Source organism: Pinus tabuliformis, chromosome 7, assembly GCF_031772625.1.
Source record: "Pinus tabuliformis cultivar Carrire ecotype Pingquan chromosome 7, CPIR1, whole genome shotgun sequence".
Lineage (NCBI taxonomy): Eukaryota > Viridiplantae > Streptophyta > Pinopsida > Pinales > Pinaceae > Pinus > Pinus tabuliformis.
The window spans coordinates 321,850,281-321,868,936 of record NC_142293.1 but is presented as its reverse complement, the minus strand read 5'-3'; positions in this window follow the sequence as shown (position 1 = coordinate 321,868,936).

The following is an 18,656-nucleotide window of genomic DNA, read 5'->3' as shown; positions in this document are numbered from 1 at the left end:
GTATATCTTCAAATATTTTTGCCTTAATTTCTGCCACTTTAGTCCATTTAACCATCTTCTAGCCGTCAAGTCATGAACAGTAACTCCAACGGTCATTTTCCTGTTGGGGTACATGGTACCTCCCCCCATGGCGCAACTTCTTGAGTGCAGCTTCCCAGGTTGCATCTTCGTCATTCTCCACGTAGCCTACTCGCTGCATTGTCCTCCAAGTTGGGCAGTGTAGTTTATAGTCCCACGCTCCCTTGAAACTGCCTGGAGCACTAAGACTATCCTATAGCCATATAGTAATTGTGAAGGATCCCATGTATACTACTTCAACCTTCTCCCATTCACTCTTCTTGGGAAGGGTTCCCCATTCAACTTCATGAGTTGAATTGTGCATCCATTTGTAATTTCTTTGACAATATATGGCTATAACCAATGCATCTAGAATTTACCCAGAAATTTAGTGAATTTACTATCTTATAACTGGACAAGATCATTTACCTTGAATATGCGAAGCTTGATGTGGCAATCATGCCATGCTTTTCTGTGTTCCTTTTTCACTTTTTGATGGAATCTTGCCAAAAATCGATCTTCTTCTAGCTCCATCAGCTGCGTGAGCTATTCCTACAAGGCCTCATGATCCACTATATCCGTCAGAGCTGCTATGCGTAGACTAGGCACAATGTATTTCATCGGCATTACAACTTCGACTCCATATACTAATATGAACGACATTTTCCCTGTCAGTTTCTTACAAGTAGTCCTATAAGCACACAATACTGCAATTACACACACATCCTAGTTGTTTCATTTCACGTTGCAGATCTTTGTCAATGCTTTCTACAAAATATTGTTAAAGGCTTCAACAATTCAGTTTTCTTGTGGGTAGTAGGGCGTACTCTTTTGATGGTAGACCTAGAATTCTTCAGTCAGCACGTTGGTCGTTTCATTTAAAAAGTGTGTACCCCTGTCACTCATCAGCACTTTCAAGCAGCCAAATCTAGTTAAGACACACTCGAACAAGAATTTTTCTGTCGTAGCCCCTGTACAATCCTTAATTGATTATGATTCCACCCATCTAGTTAGATATTCCATCACAGTGATAATATAGTGCACAAAAATTTTCTTTCCAGGGGGCTGAATTGGCCGACTTCTCAAAGGGCTACACAGATACTTGAGGATGTACTAGTAACTCATTTCTTTGCTATGGTCTACAACTCTTTGACATGCATTGCATGCCTTATAATAGCCTTAGAATCCTTGTGCAATGTTGGCCACCATAGACCTGCATGCAAAATCTTCTACGCAGTTGCCTTTCCTTCATAATGGCCTCTCGCAAATCTCCCATGAGCTTCAACGATAATGCTATCCCACTCAAAGTCTGACACATATCTTCACAATATTTCATCTGCACCCATTTTATACAAATGTCCCGCAATAACTGAAAAATCAGTCGCGTGTACCACTAATTCCTTCTTCTACTGACTTGTATATCCTTTCGGTGCCATCCTCATAGTCAAGAAGTGAATAATGTCTGCAAAATGGTCATCTACTACATGCACCACAAAGACCTACACAACTGGCAACCCTTCCTCTAGATTATTAGGCTCCTTTCCTATTTTGATCCATGATAGATGGTTAGGTCCCACATTTAACCTCCTTGGCTTCACAATGAATTCGAAGTCATACTCCTGAAATAATAGCAACCATCTGCAGCTCTTCCCCCCCAACATAGGCTTGTTGACCAAGTATTTCAAGGTAGAATGATTTGTGTACATCTTGAATCAGTGTCTCATGCAATCTCATCACAATTTCCAGGGATTTTGCATGGGTCCCGATATTTTGTTGTGATAAAGCAACCCTTAGGTGAGGCAACAGTAAATCCACAAACCATTCCTAGTGTTGTCCATCAGTAAGATTCATGTTAGCTTCGCAGATCTTTCATTTCAATCTCTAATCCAGCTCCTAGGGTGTTTCGCCAGGCCTCATCATGATTTCCTTGAATCCAACAATTGATTGTGCTTCAGACTTGGGCCTACAGAATTCCTTATTCAGCGCAGTCTGAATGTCTACCAATGCAGCCGTCGGGTTATCGGTGCAGTACTTAATGTACCATTTGAGTGTACGATCCTATAAGGCAGTAACCAACACTGATTTCTTCATCTGATTGTCTATAATATTCTGGGATGTCTATATGGCCTTCACAATGAACGAAAAATTGTCCGTGTCCTCATTCCCCAAGACCTTGAAAACAGGCAACTTCACTGCATTCACCATATTGAATAGCGACAGAGGTGGAGGTGGTGTGGGTGAAGGTGTATGCTATGGAGGTTGTTGGCATTATGATGCAAGTGTTGTCCTTGAAGGCAACTTACTCAGATGAAAGATCATAGTACAGCAGGTTAACAGCAAAGAATTATAGATCAGATTACAAAGAATGAAGAAAGAAAGGTATACGCAGGTTCACCTTTTTCAAGAAGCATATACACGTGTGTTAACAGAACAAAAGGAGCGTATACTGTATACATTCACTTTCACAAGAGCAAAAGCGTGTACATGCTGGAAAACTAAGTTTTTGGTTTGAGGTATTTGGTCCAAGGTATTTTGCTCCGAGGTATTTGGTCCGAGGTATTGACCCTAGGTATTTGGTCCAAGGTATTGGTCCTAAGTTGTTTTGGTCCATGGTATTGAGAAAGGACTAAAACTATATAAGGAGGAGAAGATCATTAGGCTAGGGTGTACAAGTATCGAATATCTGATGAAGTGTGAGATCTAGTATGTAGGTTATTGGCTTATGGTGCTTTGCTTGATCTGAACCAAGGATGAACCTTAGTGGTTGAGGAGGGATAATATCTAATGATGGATCGGGATATTAAGGCTTGAAATGAATTATCATTATGTGGTTTGATCATGTATAGTCTAGATCTAAATACTGACGCATGTGTTATTCTGTAAATGTTATGATCTGGGTATAACTGAAGTCTGGAATAGCTGCAAAATTATGCATTAATATGTGCAGATGTGTACGCTGGTTGGCTTTGATAAAAGTGCGTATACACACTGGTTCGACACATGGAAGTAGGGTATACCTTATGAAGTATGTTTTAGTTGTTTCTATTTGTTGTTGTAGAGTTCTGGGTTCTGCTTTGGATTCTGGTGACCGTATTCTGGTGACAGTGTTCTGAATTATCAGATTGATTGGTTGTGATTTGCTACAATGATGATGGGTTGTCAAAGTGATTGATTGATTCAGTTGTGGTTGATTTAGAAAGTGATGATTGAGTTACAGTGATTGGCTGATGTAGATGTATTTGATGATTGTATTGTAGTTATGATGTTGTTGATGGGTCCAGTATGAAAATTGGATGAAACATGGCCTTCAGATTGTGGCGTTTTGTTCTAGGAGTATCCAATTTGAAAATTTATGAAACATGGTCCCTAGTAGAAGAGTGGAGTTTTTTGTAGGCTGGAACCTATGTACTAGTAAACATATTGGCTAGTACAAGAGCTAAGGGGTTGTAGCTCCCTTCTAGTAGTAGCTAGAGAAAGAGAGAAGGTTGTAGCCTTCTGCAGGTGGGTGCCTGCATACTAGTATGAGTCTACACCAGTACAAGATTGTAAACTGTTTTTCTTATTATTAAAAGAAAACAAAGATGACAGCAGCAGGTGGTTTTTACCCACATTAGGTTTCCACCTTATATCTTGGTTTTCATGTGTGTTGCTTATGTGTGATGCTTTATTCTGCTTTTACTTCATTGTCTAATAAATCTCTGATATACTGGTTAAAGCTCAATACATGATAAATTGTCTAAATCAAAAGTTTTCTGCATATACGTCGTTTCTTTAAGTACAGTCGTGTGTACATGCAAGTTCACATAGCTGAAGTAGCGTATATAAATATGTTTGGGAAATAAAATTATTGATCTAATAATACTAATTCACCCTCCTCTCAGTATTATTTCCAACAATTGGTATCAGAGCAGGTCCTTCAGAAGAAGCTTGATCACTTGAAGGGAGATCCATCATCATGAGTAATAAAGAAAGCATGGGATCCATAAGACCGCCAATCTTTGATGGGAACAACTTTTTTATTGGAAAATAAGAACCACGACCTATCTACAATCACTTGGAATGGATGTCTGGGAAATTGTGGAAGAAGGATATACATTCCCAACAACAATTCCTACAGACACGGCATGTGAAAAAAAATATGAAACAATTGCTAAAGCTGTCCATACTTTATTGGGAAGTTTGTCACAATTAGAGTTTGTCAAAGTCATGTAGCTCAAATCAACCAAAGAAATGTGGGACAAAATCATTCTGAGCTACGAAGGAGACTCTCAGGTAAAACGTGCTAAACTTCAAACTCTCAGAATTCAATATGAAACTCTTAAGATGCACAGTGATGAAAGTATACCTATTTACTTCTTACGTATAGATGAGGTTGTTAATTGTATGAAGAATCTGGGTGAATATATAAAGGAAGTTACCTTAGTTGAGAAATTTTTGAGATCCTTGTCTGCTAAATTTGAATCAAAAGTTTTTGCCATAGAAGAAAAATAGGATCTGCAGACTATCACTATGACATAAGCTTCACGGAATCTTAACTACCTTTGATATGAGAAAAGGAGGTCCATCAGATATGAGAGAAGCTGCATTTAAAGCTTCAGCAAAAGGAAAGGAAGAACACAATGAATCAGGACATATTTCAGAAGAAGAAGATGAGGTAAACTTTTTCAAGAAGCTTCAACGGGGTTTCAAAAGATTTAGAGGTAAGCTACCCTTCAAATTCTTTGCTTGTGGTAGAGTCGGTCATTATGCTACCAAATGTCCTCATAAAGATAAATACGAAAAAGGGAAGGAATATGCAAAATGGAATAGAAAACAAGTTATAAATAAAAGGAGTTACTATACTCATGAAGATAGCGATGGTTTATCAAATAGCGATGAAGATGAAAATAGTAATGACTATATACTTCTAATGGCTTATGATGATGATAATTTTTGGGATGCTTTAGAAGAAGACGACCTTTATGAAGAAATCTCTAAACTCAAAATTTGTTTAGAAGAAAAGAATATGATTGTAGATACCTTGACATACCAACTTGCTGAAAAAGAAAAACACATTGAAAAACTAGAATGTGAAATTATGGGTCTAAGAAAGGATCTTGAGAAAACGACATCTCTTAATCTTAGATTTGCTAAAGGATCAAAAACCTTAAATGAAATTATCAAAGTGTAGTGTTCTCCTCTAATAAAGACAGATCTTGGATATACTGAAGCATCTCAATCACAAAAGCTGTCAACCTCCACTAAAAGCTATCTTAATGCAGCAAAGACCAGTGAACAGTATGACAATCGTCAGTAAAGGCATAAGGCAGATCACCAGGTAAATCAGACTCAATTTATTCCAAGGATGAATAGAATCCACAACCAACCTCAGGTAAATCATACTCAACTTTCTCCAAAGATGAATATCAATAGAAACTACAATCACCAGGTTAATAGATTCGATAGTCACAGAAACTTCTTTAATGGGAAATGTTTTTCATGTCATAATTTTGGACACAAAGCTGCTCAATGTGTTGCTTATAAAACCATCATGACTAGAGAAGCACGGAATCAAAGGAATGTAACAGGGGTCAAGAAAAGTTCCTATAATAACTTTTCTCTTCTTGAAAATGAAATAGAATGCTCAATATGTAACAACTTTGGTCATGAAGAATCTGAATGCAGGAGCAAATTTCGGCAAACATCTCAAAAGGAGCAAACTCCATTAAATCCCAAGATAAGGAGAAGGAAAGAACCTCAAACATAAAGATGTGGTATAGCTTTGTATGCAGAAGGACAAGAAAATCAGTGGTACATCGACAGTGGATGCTCAAAACACATGACAGGTGACAAAGAAAAACTTCACTCATATAATGCCTTAGAAAAGGAAAAGAATGTCTCATTTGGAGACGACACTCCTACTGTCATAAAAGGTAAAGGATTTTTTTTCTTGAAAGAAAATGTTAAAGCTGGAAATGTTATGTATGTAGATGGTTTAAAGCATAACCTGTTGAGTGTCAGTGAAATGTGTGATCAAGAAAATGAAGTGGTGTTTCGATCAAACGGATGTGCTTTTCGTGAGCTTGATACAGGGGACACTATGATCAAATGTAAAATAACTCCAAACAACTTATACATACTGAAGGGAGGAGAACAACAGTGGTATCTAAGCATAAATGATGAAAATTGGTTGTGGCATAGAAGATTGGGACATCTAAGCTTTTCTCAAATAAGAAAAGCATGCAGATTCAAGGATGTTCATGATCTTCCAGATATCAACATCCTTGAAAATACAATATGCAAACCATGTCAAATCGGTAAGCAAACGAGAGCTCACTTCATTAAAAAACAAGGGTCAGCTAGTAAGCCTCTTGAACTTGTCCATACTGATTTATGTGGACCATCAAGGAAAAAATCACCTCGTGGAGAAGAATACTTTATTTTGTTCATTGATGATTTTTCCAAAATGTGTTGGATAGGTCTTCTAAAGCATAAATATGAAGCATTTGAAAAGTTCCAAGCCTTCAAAGCTTTGGTTGGAAATGAATCAGATCGAAAAATCAAATGCCTCAAATTTGATCGAGGAGGGGAATTTACCTCGGATGAATTTTTTGACATTTGTGAACAACATGGAATAAAAAGGAAATTCTCCACCGCAAGGACTCCTTAGCAAAAAGAAGTGGTAGAAAGAATGAATAGAACTATTCAACAAATGGCTTGAGCTATGCTAGATGAATCTGGAATTCCTGCAACCTTCTGTGGTGAAGCTGCATTCGCCATCGTAACTATTCTCAACCAAGAAAATGTTCGGGTAAATAGCACTCAAACTCCACATGAAATTTGGTATGGTAATTTTCCTAATGTAAAATACTTTAAAGTTTTTGGAAGTAAATGTTATATCAAAAGGACTGATGAAAAAATTGGTAAGTTTGAGCCCAGAGTAGATGAAGGTATTCTTCTTGGTTACTCTTCCTGAAGTAAAGGATATAAATGCTATAATCAAATACTTGGGAAAATTGTTGAAAGTATTGATGTTGTAGTTGATGAAGCATGCAAAAATCCAAAATAGACAAAAACAAAAGATTATGACAATGAAGAAGAGGGGGAGTATTTTCCCACATCAAATCACAATGATATTGAAAAAGAAACCAATGAAGCACTAGAAGAAGAGATAATGGTAGAAGAAAAGACTATGTCTAGGTATGTTCAAAAAAATCATCTAGAAACTCAAATTTTAGGGGAAAAATAAGCAGGTGTACAGACAAGAAGAACTATTACAAAAACTTCAAGCTATCTATTATTACTATCCTCCACCAAACCTCAAAATGTAAATGAAGCATGCAAAGATGAATGTTGGGTCAAGGGCATGAATGATGAACTTGAGCAAATTGAAAAGAATAATACTTGGGAATTAGTTCCTAGACCTCATGATAAAAATATTATACGAACTATTAGCCCTGAGGTGCAGTTCTGCCAGTTTGAAGATTAAAGGAAGAGGATGGTCCACTTTACTGTCCTAGAAAGGGCGCCACATGGGCCATCACTCCACTCTCCCCCACTCTTCCACTTACATTCTATTCCGCTCATATCTTAACCTAACCCTCACTTCATAACAAAACCCTCTTCCGCCTTAGCCTTAAATAAATTAACCCAAAAACCCCCGAAAAACCTTACCTTTTCGTCCATACGTGCCCTCAATGCATTTCTTGAGGACATCCCATACCTCCATGTCCCTCTGTCGTCGATCTCTCTCGCCGATCTGATGGCCCAAGTTTCACCCAATCGACGAGACATGCTGATCAATCTTCGACGTTAGATCATTCCTGCTAGATCTAACGGCTGTCGCTATTATCGCGCGGGCAACTAGAGAGAGGAGCACCCACCTGATAAAGGCGGATTCTCTCTCTCCTCCTCCACTATGTGGCATGTAATGAGTGGCATCAGGCAGACTCCACCCTTTACCGCTTACTTCCCGATAAGTGTCCGATAGAAACCATAACCACCCAAACAAAACCACCCCCGGGGCGTTATCGTCTAAGCACCTCCTCTGCCAGATAGGTGTCCGATGTGTCCACTGAGATCCAACGGCCTAGACCTTTTCCACTCCCACCAAAGACTTCAAGCCTCGTGTAATCATTCTCCTCCATCCATTTCTCCTGATCCAACAGCCCTCGTCCATGACTGCTCCCGCTTGTCCTTCATTACCCTGCCATTACTATGTTTGTCCGATTCAATTCATCCAACAACTACCCGCCTATCCTCCGCCACCCACCATTACTCTATTATTTCTAATTAGCATTCCCAGCTACCCATGCACCTTGTACTCTAATTCATATCAATTACTTGAGAAGGAAGGTGATTGACTTTATCAGTATTATGACAGTCAGGCCGCTGAACTGAAATACCAGAAAGCATGGCCGAAAGAGGAAGGATAGAGCACGATACAAGCAAATAGAATTAAACAGTCATGGAGCCTCACTCACACAATCAAGCCAGCCACCTAACACGGCAACGCTATACCAGATTAATTACCATTTTCGTGATGGAAGGAGTATTGTGTCCTTGTACACAGTCAGGCAGTTAAAGACAGTGGGGATAGATTAAGACGCCTCAAGCTCTAAAAAGATCGAGAGCATTGTAAAGAGCTATAAATAGTTGAAAGTAAGATGTAATCAAGGTTCAACTTCTGGAGACTATAGAGACTTTGCTACTCAAGCTTCTTATCTTCATTCATCAGTAATACAAGCTTCTTTTGCTATCATATGTTCAATATCCCAATTTCTCTTTTGTTCTAAGCTTGCACTTGAACAGGGCATTCAAGTTTCTTTTGTGTCTAATGCCAGATAACTGTCATCTTATCTCTATGTTGTTGTATTATATTTTCACGTTTCATTTACATTGTGTAGCTGGCCATCATATGTTTATGTATGTATCTGCTAGTATGGTTAGTATTCTCCATTCATTCACCTAATCTTCAAACTATTGAGCATTGGTGGTCTAAAGCCTTGTAGGCTGAGGGTGTTCATGCATGTCTTGAGTAATAACAGAGTCAAAGTGGTTAACTGGCTGGATCTAGACCATTATTTATTCCAAAAGTTCAGAGAACAATATTGAAGATTATATGTTGCCAGGCATCTCCGAGCTGCAACCTAGGAGAGTTTACTGGAGTGATAACATAATTGGTGCCACTGTCGAGGAGAGGAGATTGAAGCTAAGCTTCCCTGGGAGATTACACAATTTTATCTTTGATGTTAGACAAAGTCTGGACACTACTCTAGTTGTAATCATCTATCTGGCGTCTCTACTAGAGGACGAACCTCGTGGCGACTCCACTGGGGAATTCTAGCTCAATTTGAAAGGCATACTTAGAGAAATCCTTAGAAGTCAGAAGCTAACCCAATACCTAACCTTGAAAAGATCATCAAAGAAAGAAAGGCTTTCTAGAGAGGAGCATCAGGTTTAGGTAAACCTAAACAATGATCTATAGATCTTCAAGAAAATCATACAATAGAACAAATACATTTTGAGAGTATAGTATCTAATACTAGCAGTGAAGAAAAAATCTTAGAGATATATAAAGCTCCTGATTCTTTAGGTTCTCCTTTTGTTGTGAGCCCAAAGGGAGCCTCACCTCCTATCCATCATATCCCTTTAGTCTTAGCAGTCACTCCTCAGCCCTCTCTCATTTAGAATTCCAGTACTCTTCTAGCCACCACAACTATGGCAAGTCCACAAGCACCCACCAAAATGGAGAGAATTATAACTACTAGGTATGGACCTCTAGTATTTCCCGTTCCTTTGAATGCCATGCCTGCTAAATAAAATTATAAATACATGCCCAAGTTTATCGGGACATAAGGGGTTACGGCTGAAGAACATCTTGAATCATTCTATAGCTATGTTGATAATCTATACATTAGTGAAGATGATGTATGGATGAGAGTATTTGTCCAAAGACTAGATGGAGAGGCCAGGAAATGGTTTAGAGAATTGACCTCAAGGTCTATAATAGACATTGAAGCGTTAGACGATGTATTCTTAAATCACTGGGGGGATAAGAAAGATCTTCTCTACTACCATACTAAGTTTGGGAACTTGAAAAGGGAAAATGGTGAGTCACTATTTGATTTCAATAAAAGGTTTAACCGCATGTACAACAATATACCAGTTGAAGTGAAACCCACCCCTACCTCTGCTAAACTCACCTATGCCAATGCTTTTGATTCTGACTTCTGTCTACTATTGAGAGAGAAGATGTGCCACAGTGGCTAAGATGCAGGATGCAGCCTTGGAGGTAGAATCCAACATCATAGTTGCAGAGAAACTCAAGGGACATGTTGACCAAAGGAGACAAAGGGGTGAATCTTCATCATCTACAGATCCCAAGTTAGATAAGATGACCAAGATAATAGAGTCATTAGCCTCTGAGATTTCTAAGCTAAAGATGGAACAACACTCTGAGAAAGGATGAGCTCCTAATGCATTTGATTTTAGAAATCCGAACCCATATAGAAGAACTAATGAGCAGTTGCAAGTTCCCCAAAGAAACAAAGATGCAAATGAAGACCAAAGGATGAAGACCCCCTTGCAGAATGTAGTCATGGATGAAGGTCAATATGAGGAAGACGATGAGATCCATTTCTGGAAGACAAGGGCAGTGCCTCTTTTTTGACCCTAGCTGCATATGAAGAATCACTATCCATGGACCAAAATATCTAAGAGTGGGATGGTAGGGCTGTTCTGCAAACTGATGACCAACACAGATGCAATCTAAGGTCCAAGGTGAATACTACCCATCAAACCCCTATTCAGAGGGCTACCATCCCTACAATGTAGCAAACTAACAAGAAAAAATGACCAGCAGCTGATCCCATCATTCTCAAAGCTCCAACTCAAGAGGTAAGAGGCCCTGACAAGTTCCCTTCTCCCTTCAGTTTTGAATCAAAAATCCAAAAACTAAAAATATCTATACCTCTGATGGAACTAGTGAAGAATGAATCTTTTAAGAGAACCATCCTTGAGGCCCTTGAGCTTAAAGCCACACAAGCATCCAATGACTATGTGAATTTGCAATATGATAAGCCGGTCATTGTCCTTAGCCCAATGATTGAACATTCTGATGAAAATTCCCCATCATTCTATGTCTCCTTAACCATTCATGACAAAATCCTTCACAATTGTTTGCTAGACACAGGTGCCAACCATAATCTAATGCCCAAGGCCGTCATGGACGAGTTGGGCCTAGACATCACTAGGCCATATCATGACTTATTTTCTTTTGACTCTAGAAAGGTGAAATGTTTGGGGTTAATCAAAGACCTAGCCATCACCTTGTCTCAACTACCCATGAAGAGCATGATGATGGATATTATGGTAGTAGATGTCCCCCCTAAGTTTGGCATGTTACTTTCTAGAGGATGGATTAAGAGGTTAGGTGGGACATTGCAGAATGACCTGTCCTATGCCACTGTCCTAGTTTTTGGAGGTGAAAGCAGGAGATTATATAGAGAGGCTCAGTTAGCTTATATCATCAGCGATGAAAGAAACCTTGCTAATCATCCCATCTATGCTGTTGATACTGATTTTAGGGCCTATATCCTCCAAGTAGAAGAATCCTAGTTGGCCTCCATGCAGCTTAGAAAGCCGGTTTGCCATATCATAGGGGAAGGAAGCCCACAAATATGGGATATGTTCTTTGATGGAGCTTGCTCTAAGGAAGCTTCCGGAGCAGGTGTAGTTCTTGTATCTCCCACACATGAATGCATACATTTATCTTTCAAGCTAACTTTTCAGGTCACCAATAACATAACAAAATACGAAGCCTTGATGTTAGGCTTAAATCCTGCTAAAGAAATGGGCATCAAATATCTGAAAGTATTTAGAGATGCAGATATGATTATTCAACAGTTGAACAAGACATTCCAAGCAAAACACCCCAGGCTGAAGGCATACAGAGATGAGGTATGGAAACTCAAGGATTCTTTCGATAGCTTTAGTATTTCGTACATCCCTAGAGCTAAGAATCAGCTTGTTGATTCCATTATTGTGTCTGCTAGCGCTTTTATCTCCCCTTTGCCTCCTAAATTGACTTATGAAGTCCGAGTGAAATATAGACCATCTTTGCCTGACAATGTCAAGTACTGGAAATTTTTTGAAGACGATGATGAAGTCAATAGGTTTCTACAAGTCATTGATGAATTCTCTGAAATGCAAATTGACCAAGAGAATGAAGCCATTGAGGAATGTAACCAGTCCAAGCTGAGAGACAAAACTGGCTGGGATAGCATTGTGCAGCTTCCTAGTAATCATATACCCAAAGAATTAGTGCCCTTAGAGAGGTTGTTTGACCATAACGATGTACCTTATAAACCTACCAAAAAAGAAAGTAATTCTGCAATTCAAGGGAATAATATAGGGAGTCTAGCCCACCCAAAGTATATCAATTTGTCCACTGACTTGTCCTCTGCCCAAAGCTCTGAGTATTGCACCATGATGAAGCAATTTGCGGATGTCCTTGCTTGGGAATACAACAACCTTAAAACCTATGACACTAGCATTATTCAGCATAAGATTCCACTAGAGAAGAACACCATCCCCTTCAAGCAGAAATTGAGACCGATCAACCCTCTCTTGTTACCTTTGATTGAAAAGGAGATTAAGAAGTTGCTAAATACCAAAATCATATTTCCCCTAAGGTACTCGAAGTGGATAGCTGACCTTGTGATAGTGAGGAAGAAGAATGGAGAAATCAGGCTTTGTGTAGATTTCAGGAATCTGAACAAGTGCTCTAAAAAAGACAACTACCCCCTACCCAAGATGGAACATTTGCTGCAAAAAGTTTCAGGGGGCAGAGTCATGTCTTTCTTGGATGGATTTTCAGGCTACAATGATCTAGGTGGATGTTGGTGGCCACCCACCTATCCCATTTGGACCCCCACAACTGTCTCTTTCAGCTTTTTTAGTTTCCTAAATTGTATCGCAGTTTACTATTTTTAGCAGTTTTTTTGGGTCCTGAACTTCCGGAGCCGTTTTTAGGCCCTAAACGACGTTTTTTTGGGAATCTGGAGTAACATGGGTCCATGGTCCCATGTTGCCTCCCAAAGTGGTAGTACTCGGATAGATCTTTCTAACGCGCTATCGTACGTGTCAAACGGAAATCGTATGCCAAAGTTACGACCCCGGGAAGTTGGTGTACCAATTTACCCAAACGGGGCCCACAGTTTGGCGTTTCATCTTCTAGGGTTAGGTTTTGGAATGTTAAGGGTTTTCCATTGTTTCTCAACAATAAATAGGCCTTCGAGCCTCATTGTAACACAATTCAGAGGCATGTAGCCACCACATCTCTCCTCAGAGATAAGCTACCATCGCCCTAGCTAGTTTATTTCCATTATCGTTTGTAAGCATATTTCAGTATTTTACATTAATGAAATGAAGTATTATTTCTGCTGCATATCTGTGTTTATGGTTATCTCTGTAATTTGTTGCGTTCCTGTTTAAGTCCGGATCAGTGGTATCAGAGTGGTCTACTTTTTCTCTGTTTTTCTTTGCATGTCCCCAACAAGGTCGGGATATAAGGAGTTAGGGCTTGAATTGGTCGAACCTTTGCAAGACCAGCCTCGCAAATCCCGACGACCTCCCATGGCGGATGAGAAGAAAGACGAGGGGGCAGGAGATCCTATCAAAATCTTGCTCGAAGAAGCGCTCGAGCGGCAAAGGAACGCGATGATGGATAGCTTTGCGCAGATCCTTTAGCGGCTACCCAGAGGTGACGCATCGGCTTCCAACAGCGACTCTGGAAACGCCACGCCGTTTAAGGTACAAGTTAATTTTGAAATCCCCATCTTCAAGGGTCAAATAGACGCAAATGCCGTAGATAAATGGTTAAATCTACTAGATGGGTATTTTTCTGTTCATGAATTTTCAAGTCGGGAAAATATCGTTTTCGCTCTTCTCAAAGCAGCCCCCCATGTCAAGGACTGGTGGGAAACCTACTGCGATCAGAAGGATGAAAGTACAGGCTCACTATTTTCAGTCGCACCCACTTGGAATGACTTTTGGGATGCCATCAAGGAGCACTACTACCCTGTCGGAACTTATGAGGACAAATACATCAAATTGACCACACTGCGGCAGGGACGAGACCAAGATGTGTCGGAGTTCACAAACATTTTTCATACCCTTCGCACACAGTTGGGTATCAAAGATTCTGAGCTGTATCTGGTACTCAAATACCGTGGCTGCCTACACAAATACATCCAAGAAGAGATGGTGTTCTTGAACATCTCCTCACTCGGCACAGCATACCGATACGCTGTCAAAATCGAGCAAAAGTTCAAACAAAAGAAGCGAGACTTTGGATCTGCAAATCCGAAGCCCAAAGGACAAAGCCAAGGCGGGGTGACCCAAGACAACCCGTCGAAGCCGCAAGAAAAGAACAACACCATGAAGCTAAAGAAGGAGACAGGGAAGTGGTGTGAGTTCCACAAGAGTCCCACTCATAACACAAGTGAGTGTCGGACCAAGCAGTCGCTGGTAGCTGAGTTGAAGGCTTCCGAATCAGATGCATGTTCCAACCCTGAGCCAGAACCCGACAAGGGGAATGGCAAAGGGAAGCAGATCATTGATTCGGATCCCAGCGCCACTATTGCCACCGCCAAGATCTAGAAAGATGAGCCTAAAAATCCAGAGGAAGGGGAGCGTCTTTTCCACTCACAGATGTGGGTGAAGGGTTTGCCGCTACAATTCATTGTCGACAGTGGCAGCCAAAAGAACCTCATTTCAACAGAGGTCGTGAAGCGGTTGGGCCTACCGACTACACCACACCCACAGCCGTACAGTATCGGGTGGCTTCATGAAGGACGAGATCTCAAAGTTCGCCAGCAGTGCCGCCTTCCCTACAGCATCAAGCCCTTCACAGACGAGGTATTGTGTGATGTTACACCTCTGGATGTTTGTGATGTATTATTAGGCCAGCCATACTTGTGGAGGTGACATGCTGTGTATGAGTCCAGGCCTCGTGCTGTCATTATTTCTTTGAATAATTCATTATATAGGATACCGGAGGTAGCCCACCTACCGCCACATCTTTGATCACCACTAAGAAAGGCAGCAAGCTCATCTCCCAGACCAGGAAATTCATCTGTCTGGTTCACTCCCAAAGTACGGGGAAGATTGTCATCACATCCATGACCCCCGCGAAGGGTTCCTCCATGCAGCAGCAGTAGCAAAGGGATACAGTCATGACAAGACACAGGAACAACTTCTCCTCACCCACAGGGGTAACACACAAGTTTCAAGTGGGCGACAAAGTTTGGCTACATCTGCAGAGAGAACGCCTTACCAGAACCCATCAGAAACTCAGGCGACTCCGACATGGTCCTTACACCAGTACCAAGCCTACGGGCAACAATTCTTTGAAGCACAACATTCCTCCATTCCTTGGCTTGCACCGAGTGTTCAATGTGGACCGTCGTCGACCATGCTTCCCACCATTTCTGGACACATCAGAGATTGCGGAACAGCTCACCAGAGACCCAGATCAGCAGAAGCTTCCTCATCTCAGGGATGAACTCAACGCAATGGGGACCATTGCTTCCTAAGGGGGGAGGAATGATCCAGGTGGATGTTGGTGGCCACCCACCTATCCCATTTGGACCCCCACAATTGTCTCTTTCAGCTTTTTCAGTTTCCTAAATTGTATCGCAGTTTACTATTTTTAGCAGTTTTTTTGGGTCCTGAACTTCCGAAGCCGTTTTGAGGCCCTAAATGACGTTTTTTTGGGAATCTGGGGCAACATGGGTCCATGTTGTCTCCCAAAGTGGTACTACTCGGATAGATCTTTCTAACGAGCTATTGTACGCGTCAAACGGAGATCGTATGCCAAAGTTACGACCCCGGGAAGTTGGTGTACCAATTTACCCAAACGGGGCCCACAGTTTGGTGTTTCATCTTCTAGGGTTAGGTTTTGGAATGTTAAGGTTTTCCATTGTTTCTCAACAATAAATAGGCCTTCGAGCCTCATTGTAACACAGTTCAGAGGCATGTAGCCACCACATCTCTCCTCAGAGATAAGCTACCATCGCCCTAGCTAGTTTATTTCCATTACCGTTTGTAAGCATATTTCAGTATTTTACATTAATGAAATGAAGTATTATTTCCGCTACATATCTGTGTTTATGGTTATCTCTGTAATTTGTTGCGTTCCTGTTTAAGTCTGGATCATACAATCAGATTGCCATACACCCATAAGATCAAGAAAAGTTTGCATTCACTACTCCTTGGGGCACTTTCATGTACTCTAAGATGCCTTTTGGACTGATGAATGCTGGGGCTACTTTACAGAGGTCCATGGACATGGCCTTCATGGGAGAGAAGGAAAAGTTTGTCCTTATTTACCTTGGTGATATAACAGTTTTCTCCAGTAGTCACGAGGATCATTTATAACATTTGAGGAGGGTGTTCCTGAAGTGTAGAAGGTTTGGAATTTCAGTAAATCCAAAGAAGTCATAGTTTGCTTTTGAAGAAGGAAAACTTTTAGGGCATATTGTTTCTATTGCAGGTGTCAAAATTGATCCAGAAAGAGTTCAAGCAATACAGACATTGTCCATCCCAAGGTAAAAATGGGACACTCAATCCTTTCTGGGTATAATTAACTTTGTGAGGAGATTTATTCCAAACTTTGCAAAGCTAGTGAAGCACATCACTTCCATGCTAAAAAAGGGGTCAGAGATAAAATGGACAGAGGTTGCAAGAAGATCTTTCGAAGCCATCAAAAGAGCCATCATGGAAGCTCCCACTTTAATCAGCCCATACTACACCAAGGAGTTTTATATCTTCTCTTTTTCCTCTTATGATACACTTGTAGCAGTCTTGTTGTAGAAAAATGGTGAAGATGTAGAGCACCCAGTGGCCTTGTTTAACAAAACATTGAGGGATGCTGAATTAAGGTATGACCTTATTGAAAAACAGGGATATGCTCTTATAAAGTCCTTAAAGGAATTCTGAATTTACATTCTGCACTCTAAGGTGGTTGCCTATGTGCCTTCAACCTCAATAAAGGATGTCCTAACCCAGCTAGATGTTGATGGAAGAAGAGCCAAATGGATTGAAAAACTCATAGAATTCGACATAGAGGTGAATGCAACCAAGATTGTTAGAGGCCAAGGCTTGGCTAAGCTTATGATCGAAGAAAATTGTAGGCTGCTGGACATAAATTGCATGAGCTTGAATTCAGATGGAGAAGAAACAGAGGAAGCAGCAGTAAAGCATGAACAGAGCCAATCTTTAGCTGAGAATTTGGCTACTTGTGAGTGGTATTCCAACATAGTTCATTTCTTATTGAAGATAGAAGTCCCTCCAGGGCTTAGCTCGGGTTAGGCCAGGACCATTAAGCTCAGATCATCTAAGTTTTGTATTAGTAAGAACCTGCTTTATTGGAGGAACCCATCTGGAATCCTCTTGAGATGTCTAGATAAAGAACAATATGTGGAAGTCATGCACCAGTTTCATTCTAGCATCTGTGGAGGGCATCGTTACTGGAAAACCACAGCCCACAAGATCCTAAGGGCTGGGTATTATTGGCCTACTATGTTCTCTAATAAGTTTTCATTTGTGAAATCTTGTGACAAATGCTAGAGGTTTACAGGAAGACAACAGCTGAAATCGCTGCCATTGAAGCCAATACACACTAATGGTCCCTTCCAGTAGTGGGGTTTAGACTTCATAGGGGAGATTAATCCACATTCCAGTGGCCAGCATAGGTGGATTTTATTAGCCATTGACTATTTTACCAAATGGATTGAAGTTGTACCCATTAAGAACGTTAATCACCAAGTTGTCATGAAGTTCCTATCTGAGAATATTTTCACTAAATTTGGCTGCCCAACCAAGCTAGTCACTAATAATGCAGCAACTTTCAGAGTGAAGGAATTGGTGGACATGTGTGAATCAATGGGTGTTCAATTAGTGCATTCTACTTCATATTATCTTCAAGGTAATGGCTTGGCTGAATCATCAAATAAGAGCCTGGTAAGGATAATCAAAAAACTGCTAGAAGACAACAAAAGAAGCTAGGATTCCAAGCTGAAGTTTGCACTGTGTGCTGAAAGAGTTACCACCAAGAAATCCATGGGGAACCCTCCATTCAAGCTGGTGTATGGTACTGAGGTTGTTTTTCCTATACAATTGACCCTCCCTATGGCCAAGTTCTTGTAAGAGGAGCTAGATGAAGGAGATGACATGGCAAGGAGGATGAGTAACTTGGTTGAAATCTAGTAGATCAGGGAGCAACTAATTGAGAAGTCAGCAATACATCAAAAGAAGATCAAGGAGGTCTTTGATAAAAAGGCAAAGATGGATAGTTTTCAGGTTGGTGATTGGGTCCTCAAGTGGCATGCGTTCAAGGAAAAGAAGGGTAATCATGGAAAATTCGATGCCTTATGGACAGGACCTTTTTTCATTGCTTAGGCTCACATAAACAACACGTTCGTCCTTCGCAATCTGGAGGAGGAAAGTGTTTTCAATGGCCCAATCAATGGGCGATTTCTCAAGCTTTATTTCATTTAATGTTGTAAAGGCCTTAGTTTTGTAAATATGTTTTTGTGTCAGTTTTTATTTTTATG